This window comes from Mus musculus, chromosome 10, assembly GCF_000001635.26.
Source record: "Mus musculus strain C57BL/6J chromosome 10, GRCm38.p6 C57BL/6J".
NCBI lineage: Eukaryota > Metazoa > Chordata > Mammalia > Rodentia > Muridae > Mus > Mus musculus.
Genome location: NC_000076.6, coordinates 37,351,010 through 37,364,589, shown reverse-complemented (window position 1 = coordinate 37,364,589; position 13,580 = coordinate 37,351,010). Strand labels below are relative to the sequence as shown.

Sequence of the window (13,580 nt, the reverse complement as noted above, 5' to 3'; positions counted from 1 at the left end):
TTATGTCATTTGTGCTCCACTTGTAGAACATTATTATAAACTAGTGCTATTGTCTTGGTGGACAATGGAAGGTTTTATTTCAGCATTGTGTACTGAATGCCTGCATGGTCTCTTTCTTCTCTCCTCCAGATGCAGGGAGATATTCAGTGTCAAGTTTCTAAAGGAGCCATGTAAAAAAGAAGAGGTCTGAGCATTTTCCTCCCCCAGCCTCATGTGAGCTTTCCAAGGCCACTAATTCCTATTGTTTGCAATGCAAGAGATCACTGCATTACTGTATAACATCCCTGGAAAACTCTACACGAACAAGAATGAATACTAGCATAGATCTCAAAGGCATGACTCCTGGTTCAGGTGCGTGAAGAGAGAGCCCGATCCAGAGGGGAAACCATATTAAAACGAAATTCTCCAAACATTCTACTTTTAGTTAAAAATCCCTTATTTTTCTTACCCTTGCCTTGTTCTAATTCCACACCCATACATGAATATTCTGAAGTTCTATCTACCTAGAACGACACACATATATGAGGCATGGCCTCTGCATTGATGATAATCGTTTTAATATAAGCACCAATTATCACATCATCCACTGGGACCTATGTTCTGTAGCATTGCCATAAGTCACAGTCACCTAAACTCTTGTGTTCTAGCTAGCATCATGTTCTTTTCCAAGCATTTAATCAGAGACTATCCTTATTAAATAAAAACTCCCTCACAAGTAGCCAGTCAGAATTTACTCAAAAAAAGTTAAGAATAAACACGATTCTTTTGTTTCTTAACTTGGACAAAAAGACAAAAATATCCCAGGTAACACATGACAACAATTCAATGTCACTGTCCTAAACTTCCTATACTTTCTGTACCAGCTTCGACAATCAAGGGCCATAGATAATAGCTCAGCCTTAATTTTTTCTAGTTAGCCTGTTCATCACATGTTTGCACTGATTAAACCACTTGATTGTGATATAACTGCCATGAAAGCTACACCAACCCACTTCTTTCTAAAGAAAATTGGTTTGAGTAACTGCTTCATCTCATTCAATTCTTCGTGTCATAGTTTCCCCATTATCAAACCAGAGATGCCTCGTGGGTCCAGAGGCCTGATGAGAGTTGAGCAAGAGCACCATAGGCTCTCAGCTCTTGAGAAATACAGGTCCTGGAAATCTGGAAAGAGAATCTGGAAGCATATGGGATGCAGGACTGTGATACCCAATGCTGTTGGACAAAAACCCTTCTAGTTACTGAGTCGATTTCATAATGTTTCTAGGTAATGAAATAACTGCTGTAATATTACCAGCTAAACATTTTGGAAGGCTTCAAATAAGCAGGACTAATTTTATTGGTCCCATTAATAAAGACAAATTTAATTCTCTGTGAAAATCAATACTAATGATCCCAAGTCATAGCTCTTCCCTCCTCTATGTCTTTGTTTGTTTGTTCGTTTTTCAGTATCCCCATCATTGGTTATCACACTAAATCACCATACTTCTAACAATAACTTCCCAAGTGGCTTGGCTCCCTCTGCTGCCCCTCCCTCTCTAGTTATTTATGTAGATGGTCCCCAACCCCATATTCTTTAGATTCCATGCTGGTTGTCAATGGCTCAAAAACCCTGATAGACGTGTCTCACCTATAAAGTTGGGAACAAACCCCTAAACCACAATTTGTCTTTTGACTACTCCTCCATCTCAAATCTTCCTGCTTCCTAGATCAAAGCTGAACTGCAAATGAAATGTAGAATGCTTTCTAGTGCAGACCCATGTGAGCTCCATGTGGTTTCCACTGTACCTGCACAGCCTTGTGCTGCCCTCACTGCTCATGACCAAAAGGAAGTGCATCTTTCAGCTCCAGAAATTATCCTATTGTCAGAAACCTTCCAGATTTCTGAAGCATGTGTTGTGTCTCACAGTCATGTCATATCATCATTACCTGCACTAGACTGAGATGCAATGCAATGACAGTGGTCACACCTTTAGAGAACAAAACCAAGACAATGCTTTGAGGGGGAGGGGTAGGAAGTGGTATTGATTCAGCTACATGAGACTCTGCCTAAAGAACAATAAAAGTTTTTTTAAAAAACATATATTATGTATTTTAAGAAGAAAACATAGCTGAGGAAAAAATATTATCTTTAAGAGCAAAGAAAACTAAATGTTATCTGTTGTGTTATTTTTTTAATTTCTATGACAAAGCTCCAAAACCAAGGTGACTTATAAAAGAACAAGTTTATTGGGGACTCACAGTATCAGAGGGTAGGTCCATGATCATCATTGAATGGAGCACGACAGCAGGCAGGTAGGCAAGCATGGCACTGGAGATAGGAACTCACATCTTAGTCCACAAGCAAAAGACAGAGTGTGCTACCTGGGAATAGCATGGGCTCTTGAAACCTCAAAGCATACCTCTAGTGACACATCTCTTCTAACACCCCCTAATCCTTCCCAAACAGTTCACACTGGGAATGAAGCACTCAAATATATTGAGTCCCATGGGGACATCTTCATTCACTTCATGACAACTATCACTAAGAAAGCATATGAATAATACACAAAACAAGCCATCAAAGACAACTGTGATAGGATTTTGTAAACTTTACACAAGCCAGTGTCATCTAGGAAGAGGGTGCATCAATTGAGAAAATGCCTCCATCAAATAGATAAGACTAAGGGATCATTGTCTTACTTGAGTGTTGATGTGCAAGGTCCTGGCCCACTGTGGATAGTGTCACCACTAGGGTGGTTTTGTGTCATGCCAGAAAGCATTCTGAGCAAGCCAGCAAGTAGCATTCCACCATAGCTTCTGCTTCAGTTTCTGTCTCCAGGTTCCTGCCTTGAGTTTCTGCTGTGACTTCCCTTCCTGATGGAGATGATCAGGACATGTAAGCTAAATAAACTCTTTCCTCCCCAGGTTGATGTTAGTCATGGTGTTTTACCACGGCAATAGAAACTGTAAAACAACTTTAGGGGATGGAGGGTCCAAACACTATACTCACATGAAGCCTGTCTGCATGGGTACTAAATATTCAAACACTGAATCCTGTCTGCATGGATACTAAATATCCTCACCTGGGCCTGATGACTCAGGTCTGTCATCTCAGCTATTTGGAGGCTGAGTCAGAAATATCACAAGTTCAAGGCTACAGAATGACTTCAAGACCACCTGGGCAACTCAGTGAGACCCTGTCTCAAAATAATAAAGAGTAAAAAGATACCTAGGAATATATTTCAGTGATAAAGAGCTCAAGGCTTTAGGATAAATCTCTAGCAGCAGGAAAAATGTAAAAATTCTCAGGCTAACTCAACACTTTTGCAGGTCAAGACCAGTGATTCTTTCCCGAAAGAGGATGTGTTGGTATTTCTGAAACTGGCTGGTCCTTTGCATCACTAACTGCTGTGTAATTCTAAGCCTTGGCACAACTATGATCAAATCACAACGATGATTCAGTCCACAAGACAGTGCATGCCTATGTAATGAACTCCATTAAAGCTGTACAGAAGTTCAGACCAGGAACTATGAAGCCCTGCCCAGAGACTACGTTCACACTAGTCACTGATCATCTTTGTAAAGCAAACCACAAAAGTTGGTAAGTAAATGGTGATTTAAAAGTGGGAAAGAGACACTATCGTATTTATGAGAAAGGTCTTAGATAATCTGATAAAATAACATAGTCTCTATTTTTGAAATGAAGAGATATTTAGTTTTATTTTATAGAATTATTTCTATTTTATGAGTTTAGTATTAGGGTATAATAAATTCTTTGGTTTTTTTTTCCTATAGGAGAGCATTTATTATTCGTCACACAATAAAAAGTAATTATCATACAACTATATTACCATTGAACAACTTAATTAAAGAAGTGGCCTAACTGTGTTGCCTTTTCTATCAAATGGCCTAGCTCTGAAAAGATGGTGAGTATTTCTTGTTTTCCAAGTAGAAAGTGGGTTTTCTTCCTTTTTTATTGATGTAAATTTGTTCTTTGATAAGTTCATACATGTCTACAATGCATTCTGACTCCTTTCACTACCACCTTTGCATCTCCTCTTTTCCTCACAGGCAGAATATTTTGGGTTTTTTGCTGACCTACTACTAGAGCCATTGGTATGACCACAGTTTGGAACCTTATGCGATTTTTAGGAGGGTGTCCCAGAAATACAACCAAAAGTTCTTATCTTTATTCTGCAATTCCTCTTAATTTTTTTAAAATTTTTCAAAGAACTATTTTAAAAAAGGGAAAGAAAAATAATAAAAAAAAAAAAAACCCTGAACTTGTGTTAATCATTCAAATGTTGGAGCCCATATAGGATTAGAGAGCATGACTGTGTTTCCTTGGGAAAGGAAATAATAGCGTGACCAACCAATTGCTGTAGAGACAGAGGAAGATGAGGCTAGAGGGGAGCCGGGAGCTGTGGAGAACAGAGTACATAAAATTACTCTGGAGAGAAGAAGACAGCAATCTGAGCCTTTTCTTCTTCCCAGTTTGGGTGGTGATATCCTCAGATCACTCCTATAGTCGATCGATTCAAATCTACCTTAATCATTCATAGGAATGCCATAGAGTTTATGCCAGGAGGTTGTAGCTGCCATGTCCTAAGCCAACTCTCTGAGAAAATTGCATCAAACAGAGCAACCTGCACTGCAGATACCAAAGGAGATGGTGCATCATGAAGAAGGCTTGCAATTCATCATGGAAACAAAGATGCAAATGGAACAGGAAATCAGGAGGCAAGAAGATGAGAGTATATGGTTCTCCGGATTATAATTTCACTTTTTTTTATCATGAAGAAGTTGATCTTTTTGTTGCATTTTCACACTCAATTGTTTTGAGAAGAATTTCATGTTTATTTCATGTTTGATGCATTTCAGTGTTTATTGTTTTGGAAATACTGGTTGATCTACAACAAGGTATTACATATTTAGATAACCTAACACATCATTCACTGACAGTGGGACATGGGGTGAAAAACAACAGTCACACAGCTGAAAACAGAGCTAGACACTTCTCTAAAAGGAAGGCGGTCTTCTGACACATGATAGAGATTGGTTCTAGCTCACCAGGAGACATGGGGATTGGGACAGAAGGCAGCTGTGGGAAGAAGAAAATCTTTCTAGCAGCTGAAGACTTGAGGGGGATGTTGCTGCAATCTCTGCCATTAAAGAAGAGAGTGAATGATCTATCTTTCCAGGCTATGCTATTGTTTTCCTTGTAGGTTCCCCTAAATTGCCTTGTGTTGCTTTTCCTAAACTGTTGATGATTTTTCTCACTCCCTTCCTTCAAAGGGGAAGTACCTGGCTTATGTAGCATGCTCAAGGCTGACCTGGTGCCCTAGTTGCTTGTTTTGCTGTAATAAAAAACCAAGACCAACTCATGGAAGAAAAGATTTGTTTGGCTTAAGTGTTCTGATCATAGTCTATGGCTGAGGGAAGTTGGGGCAGGAACTGAAACAGAAGCTGAGGAGGAACCCTGTTTGCTGGCTTACTCTAGATGGCTTGCTCAGCTTGTTATTTATACAATCTATGACCACTTGCCCAGGGGTGGCACTGCCCACAGTGGGTTAGGTCCTCACAGACCAATCATTAATCATGAAAATGCCCCCTACAGACTCCTATAGGCCAATCTGGTGAATGCATTTTCTTAAATGAGGCTTCTTCTTCCCAAGTAAGCCTATCTTATATGAAGTTGACCAAAACCAAACCAAAACAAAACGGAACAAAATCAAATAAACAAACAAAACCTACCTAGCACACCTAAGCTACAAAGTGAGACACTGTTCCTAAAATAAACAAACAAAACTCACATGTTAATCTACTCTACCTGAGTAAATATACTCTCTGTCTCAGGCCTGAGCTACAGCCTTGGTAATAAGCCCTGAGCCATTCTTTAGCCTGCTGTGACTCCCTTTCCTGTGCACAAAACAGCAACAGTGCAGGAGGTTCTAAGATTTACCTTCCTGAACTAACTCAACAAAAAGGGGATGCTGAGTTCAGCACATGGTGTTCAGTATAAAGGTCTGCAAATGCGATCACTTTGGGGCTGTGGTTTTCATCAGACAAGCCGAGGTAACATTTTAATGTGATCATGTGCACATACCAGGGCCTGATTTTCCTAAATTGCTCTCCCTAAATGGAATTCCTTTACCAAAGCACAGACCCATTCCCCCGCCCCCCCAAGGGGCATACTAGTGTCGTTCTCCAATGAAACTCAATTCTGCACACATTAACTCCGAGGCAAGGCTCTAGTAAATCCACTTAAACCCTTCCATTTACTTATTGTGAAATTATTTGATTCCATATTTTCTATTTTAAAAGATCAGAATATGTGTAGCAGTGGGAGATAACTCCTTAGGCTTTTGACTTGTACATTCTCTCTTTCAGAGAGTGACTCGTTCATTTTGGTTAGATGCACGTTTATCATGATGCCGTTGGCTGAGTAAGACATAATGTTGATCATTTTGCTGATAATGTAAGGCTTAGAGAAGGCTAACACTTGTGCACATCTGCCTTCTCCAGCTCTTCCAACACTGTTAAAGAATGTCTTTTTAGTTGGATTTTTGAGATGTGTATTTAAAAAAAAAATCTGAGTAAACTTAATTTTTGGAATCTTTACAATGCTGACAGTGAGCATTTCCCTGCACACAGCCTTTAGTAGAGCAGCCAAGGTTGTCATGGTGAAATGGATCAGCGCTGTTTGCCAGGCAGCCCATGGAACTGCAGACAGGCTGTTGGTACAGAGCTAGCTACACAGGCCACCAGTTCATTATCTATAGCTGAATCTAGGTCACTGGGATTTGTTGATGCTGCAGCTGATCCTGAGGTACTTCTGTCTCCTTCAGTGTTCAAAAATGGCCCATGCACACTGGGTATCCCTTGTGGCTGCAAACACTGCAGGCTTAGATCCTCTCCTTCTGCACGATAAGTGTTAGTCTTTGCATTTAATTAAAAACTCTCAACCGTTTAAGCTGGAAAACATCACAGGTTTGCCTACCTCCGTGTGTGCCTCTGTGTGTGTGTATGTGTGTGTCTGTATGTGCATTCATGTACGCAAAACTTGACATGGAGATATCACACTGGAGCCTGCATTTCTCTTATTAAAATGCACATTCCAGAGGCATGAGCTCAATATTACAATCACATTCCTCTGTGAATGTAAACATTAGCCAGCAGCAAAGCTTGGCAGCTCTTAAAAATGAAGAGTGCTCAGGCTTTCCTCCATCCACAGCATGTGCCGTTTTCTCCCTAGGTACATAGTTTCACTGTGTTTGTGGTGGTGTATCTCAAATGGTAGGATTGTGGTGGTCTGGGCACGTGGTCAAAGACCAGAGCAGAAAGGCTTCAATATCTTTTCCCATTCACTGGTGCTGCTGACTGTGCTCTCCCATGATTGTCCTGCTATGTAGATCAGGCTGACCTCAAATGAACAGAAATCTTGACTGTGCCACTCAATGGGATTAAAGTCACGAACCACCATCCTTGGCTACCATGGATTTTCAAATAAAGCAGTGGAAATGACCTTTTTTTTTTTTTTTTCTGTTTTGTTTTAAAGCAATGTCAGGAATGGAGGTACATGCCTATAATCCCAGCATTCTAGCAGCTACGGCAGGAGGATTGTATGTTCAAGATTAGACTACACTGTCTGGTAAGAACCTATAGTGGTGTGTATTGCAGGAAACATTAAAAGAGAACAAGTTTTCGCACTAAGTCCGGCTACTCTCTACCCCGCCAACCCCACTGCCTCCATGGCTAGCCCCATGCAGCAATTGATTGCAGTCTTCCTAGCTCCAGTTCGCTTGCCTCAGTGGCTTGTTCCTAAAACCACAAACCCCTATGGTCTGTGGTACCATATTCCAGTAACACAGTAAAACAAAAGTCTTGAAGCTTATAATTAACCAGTAAGATTTATATATCAATAAATTCTCAATTCACAAGATGGCCACACAATAATTTCTGTGCCAATTGATACTGATACAAGCTGCCCACCTAGATTAGTCAAGTTACCCCAATTATTTTATCCCAATATAGTAGCATATCTACCCATGGCTATTCAAAGCCATGATGGTTCTGCATCATCCTGTCCATAGATCTTGCTTCCTGTCTCTCCCTCCATCCCATCTCTCAACTCTTAGCTATACCTCCCTTTTCCCTGTCCAATCACAGGCCTCCTGCTGCACTAAAATTTTAATGTAATTGGAGAGGGAAAATCCTGCCACAGGTTTGACTCAGAAAAGTCCCCATAGGCTCATGTATTTGAATGTTTGGTTCCCAGTCAGTGGAACTGTTTGGGAAGCATTAGGAGTTATGGCCTTGTTGGAAGAAGTGTGTCACTGGAGGTGGACTCTGGGGCTTCAAAAGCCCACTTCATGTCTCTCTCTCTCTCTCTCTCTCTCTCTCTCTCTCTCTCTCTCTCTCTCTCTTTCTCTCCATCTTGTGAATCAGATGCAAGTGCTCTGCTACTGCTCCAGCACATGCCTGCCTGCCTCCCTACCATGATGAACATAGTCTAACCCTCTGAGATTGTAAGCAAACTCTCAATTAAATGCTTTCTTTGATAAGTTGCCTTAGTCATGTTGTCTCTTCATAGCAATTGTAACCTAAAGACAGAGTCTATCAATCAATCAATCAATAATAAACAAAGGAGTGAATAGATAAGGCCATGAACTATATTTTGAAATAAAATCTTCCTAGACATTGTTATTTTTATGATCCTTTTCTTCCCATTTGGGTTGGGTTTCCCATGTGAAGTAAGTTACTTGATATTGAGCAATCTGTTTTTATTTAGATTGTACCATTTGAGTTAATATTTCCAGCTTCTCAGGTGAAAGAATGTATATACTCAGATCCTAGCAAGTCACCAGCCTTGCACTGTGAGTCTTTTGTTAATTTAGGTAGAGAGGGAAAAGCAAAGCCTTTCATCTCTACAACATTAAGATTGTGGCATAGGAAGATTTATTCCATGGGAAAGCTGAAGGAAATGGGGCCCGAATGAAAAGATTAACCTTGCTATGAAGACACAGGAGAAAGTGAAGATGATTATAGAAAAAAATATAAAATAAAATGCTTGAAGCCGATAGGAAGTGTAGTAATTGCCTTCTGCAGACAGGCACCCTGTTACTGATGACTGCAGTAGAAACTCAAACCCGTGTTTGCTTTGTGAGGATGGTCATTAGCACTTTCCTGCTCTGTGTCAGTCTTCCCTGCATCGATGCCTGATCAACATCTCTGTTGTATCACTTTCAGATATGGGTAATGGGTATTGTGCACATGTGTGTATAAGAGACTCTGTGTGTGTGTGTGTGTGTGTGTGTGTGTGTGTGTAATTAGTTCAGCAGCAAGAATATCAACAATGGTTACTGGTGCTCAGGTGTTCAGTTGTGTATTGTGATCTCTACCTCCAGACCTCAGTCAGGTTCTGCTACACAAATAGGGCAATGCTCCAGCCATGTGGCCTGCATGTGCTCCTTCTAGAAAAGGGTATACATTCATACTCTCATCACATCATTTCCTGCCAAAAAATACACCCTTTCTTACTTGAATCCTTCCCTCCACTCAAAGTCTAAGTACCCACTCCCTGTTGCACGAATTTCTGTGCATTCATATGGCACTACCTATGTGCTGTCAGCAATTACCTTGAATAATCTACCTGAGTGATCCTATCTCATATCTGAAGACAACGCTTCCTTATGGCAGGACTTGTGTTATAACTTCTTCTTCCAGCATCTACCATAGGTCTAGCATTTTAGAAACAAGATTTGACTTCAGAATAGTATCTGGGGAAAAAAAAGAAATCTATGCAAATGCCATAGCTATAAACTGGGAGGATATTTTCATCTGTGATATGTCTTGCTGCTTGAAAGTGAGGAGGGTATGGTGCTCAAGGGTGATTATATACAGAAAACTCAAGCAAATGTAGAAGCCCAGGAGTGAGTCCTGAATGCCCCATATTCCTTCTTTACATTCCATTTCAATATCCACCAGTTCCTCATCTAGACAGTTTGCACTGTGGAAAATGAAGAAATTAAAAGCTATACCCTTAGAAACTAAAGAATCTTTAGCATATTATATAATCTCTTTGAAGTGCAGTTTTTCACTTGCTAAGGGAAGATTATAATTCTTATCTCAGAATTCCTGCTGTACTCTCATGGGATTATTGCAAGATGAGAGGAAATCATGTATGCAAGTCCCTGGCAGGCACACAGTGGCTACCAGTTTTATTTCTAATTCTTAGATACAGTTTATTACATGTGTTTATGTGTTCACTGGGATGAAGCACATGCCATGGTGCATATGTGGAGATCAGAGGACAATGGTCAAGTCTTGACTCTCTTTTTCCACCACCAATGTCCTGGAGGTTGAACTAGGGTTCGCAACTTTGGCAACAAAAGTCCTTACCCACAGAGCCATCTCAACAGCCCTACTTACCTATTTTATGACATTGTCCCCACCCCCCAACTTTCCCATTTTCTTCTGTGCCAAATTAAAAATAAAAAACTGTATTTGCATAGCTATTCAAAAAAGATTTCAGGGACTGTAGACATGGGATATATCTGCAAGTGGGTGCCCGTGAAAGATGAGGACCTGGGTTCAGATCCCCAACAAACACACATGACACACACAGCACACGGAAAAGCCACATGTAACAGAACATGCTTGTAATCCCAGCTCTAGACAGGCAGAACAAGATGGTTCCAGTGGTCTTCTAGCCAGCTAGTCTTGTCTAATAAGCAAATTCCAGGTTCTGTCTCAAAAAAATAAGGTGGAGCGTGGTAGAGAAAAACATCTAGTATCAAGTTCTGACCTCTTCATGCACACACACACACACACACACACACACACACACACACGCACACACACACACACCAGGCTTCAGCTTTATCTGCATTTAACATTTAACTAAAAGTTTTTTGCTTCCAAGTTTCATTTACTCATGAGAAACATTCCACAAAGCAATCAAAAAAGGAATTGATAATATACCAGTTTTAGAAGAGGAAAAACTTTCTTTAGGTTTCCTATAGGACAGCTTATACATACAAACTTATTCAACTACTCAACTGAGCACAAAACTTAACCTAAAATCCAGAGAATCGGGATTTACCTGCCTGTGTGACTATGATAAAAATCGCACATTCAATTTCGTGCTCTGGACCAACCCTCGAAAGGATCAGCCTCCTTCTCCTCGATATCCAGGCTCTGCATCCTTCTGGGATGATTTGTTCCCCTTGTGAACAGTATGGGACTATGAGGTCATCTGCAGTTCCAGGAGGATAGGCATAGTCAAAAGAGGAGGAAGCATTGTGCACATGGCAGAGCTCAATTCAAATGATTTCATATCTGGATGCCTTTTTTTTGCAAGAGACTCAGTTTAGCTGGGGGTGGGGGTCAGTGATAATTCATGAAGATGGTAGTAATATAATGTTTTGTATTTGTGAGAATATTATATAATTTCAATATAATAATCATAATTTATATTCTGAAGACAAACTTGAAAGTTGATTTGTAGCCTTAAACTCTCAACAATTTTGCTTTCTTTGTCTTTTGAATGCTGGAATTACAGGCATGCCATTATGTCTGGAAAAATAAAATGTCAAAAGAATACATGTACAATGTTCTCAAAAGACCTAAAACCCTAGGTATAAATTTATTAAAAGTTATCCAAAGCCTTTATACATAAAACTATGGCATTGCTGGGAATTTTTTTTTTTTTTTGAGAAATAGGATATAAATCACACACCTGGCAAGCCATTAAAAAAAAAAAAAAAAAAAAAGACGACAAGATGATTCTAAAAACTGTATTGAAACACAGGTAACTAAGGGAGGAACTTCTATTTATTAAAAACAAAACAGAACTTAAGACTTTCTATGCCATTAAAACCATCAGGGTGGTGAAATAGATGTCAGAAATATGTTGTATCATGTCGTAGGCAAAGATTTATTAAATGAAGGCAGGAGAAAGAATTAAAGATAGCATTTAAAATTCAATCCTTTCACTAGCTTATTGCATGATGAAGAAGTATATCTAGAATGTGTAAAGTACTTTTCAAATCAATACAGTGAACAATGTAACATATTAAAGGGAAAAAGGCTTTTATAGACTTCTGCTTTGTTTTTAGCTTGTCTGTGTTTTGGAGGCTAGGTCTAGTCTTATAGCTCAGGATGGTTTGGAACTTGCTATCTCACTGAGCTGGCATATGACCTGCAGTGACTTCAATAAATTTTTCAGAATATATAGTCATCCAAATGTTCAACATTGGTTGTTTAGAAAGTGTAAATTAATCCAGAGACGACCCCACCTGGGGATACAGCCCATAATCAGCCACTAAACCCAGATACTATTGCATATGCCAGCAAGATTTTGCTGAAGGGACCCTGATATAGCTGTCTCATATGAGGCTATGCCAGTGCCTGGCAAATACAGAAGTGGATGCTCATAGTCATCTATAAGTCATCTATAAGAACACAGGGCCCCCAATGGAGAAGCTAGATAAAGCACCCAAGGGGCTGAAGGGGTGTGCAACCCTATACATGGAACAACAATATGAACTAAGCAGTACCCCAGAGCTCGTATCTCTAGCTGCATAAGTAGCAGAAGATGGCCTAGTCGGCCATCATTGGGAAGAGAGTCCCCTTGGTATTGCAAACTTTATATGCCACAGTACAGGGAATGCCAGGGCCAAGAAGTGGGAGTGGGTATGTAGGGGAGCAGGGCGAAGGGAGGGTATAGGGAACTTTTGGGATAGCATTTGAAATGTAAATAAAGAAAATTCTAATGAAAAAGGAAGTGTAAATTAAAATTATGCTGTGATATTATTTTGTATCTATTATACTGGCTGAAATTAAGAAGCTGGCTGAATTAAATATAACATACTTCATGTATAAATGTGAAGAACTAGTTCTCATGCACTGCCTTTGAGAATACGGATATGAGGATATTGTTCAAATACTTTAAAATGCACTTTGACAGTTTCTACAAAGGTCAAGCACCCTTGATGCACTGCCTAGCTATTGACTTAAGAAAAAACACACATGTGCACAAAGAAGACTTGCGTATAGATATGCACTGCCATTTGGTTTACAGTAGACCAATTCAGAACCAACCCAACTTCTACCAACAAATGGATACACACGTTACATTTATTTATATGACACAATAGTTACTCAATGGTGTAACAATAGATACCATCAAAGGGATGAACTGTATCCATACTTTGAATGAAAGGACACAACATAATGACTTCAGAACAGAAATGTACATTAAAATAATAAAGTCAGTTTAGTGGTTTCCCCAAATAAGTAATGGAAACTACAAATGATACATTGAAAATTCTGAAGGGTTTGAATATTCTATCCTTCAGCTCCATGGTGTTATGAATGCATATATTTAAAATATATGAATTTTGTTACATATAAATTATACTTTGGGAATATTTTCTTATTGAGTATGGTCAAATTTCTTAAAACATTCTATTTCAATTCTTTTGTAAAAACCCATAAAGTTTAGAACTCCAGAGCTTAGAGGTATTGGACAGGAAAAACATGCATTTGAGATCAAACTGAGCTACATAGCCAAGATCCATTCAAAATTATGAATAAAT

The 13,580-nt window shown here is 39.5% G+C and overlaps 1 long non-coding RNA gene across 1 annotated transcript; it reads left to right on the top strand.

Annotated features, from left to right (window-relative positions):
* Window positions 1–228: 228 nt before the first annotated feature.
* Gm31202 lies at window positions 229–3,892 on the top strand. Its single transcript, XR_380243.2, has 3 exons — window positions 229–351; window positions 3,310–3,580; window positions 3,775–3,892. It is a non-coding gene; the product is annotated as a predicted gene, 31202 (long non-coding RNA).
* Window positions 3,893–13,580: the final 9,688 nt, after the last annotated feature.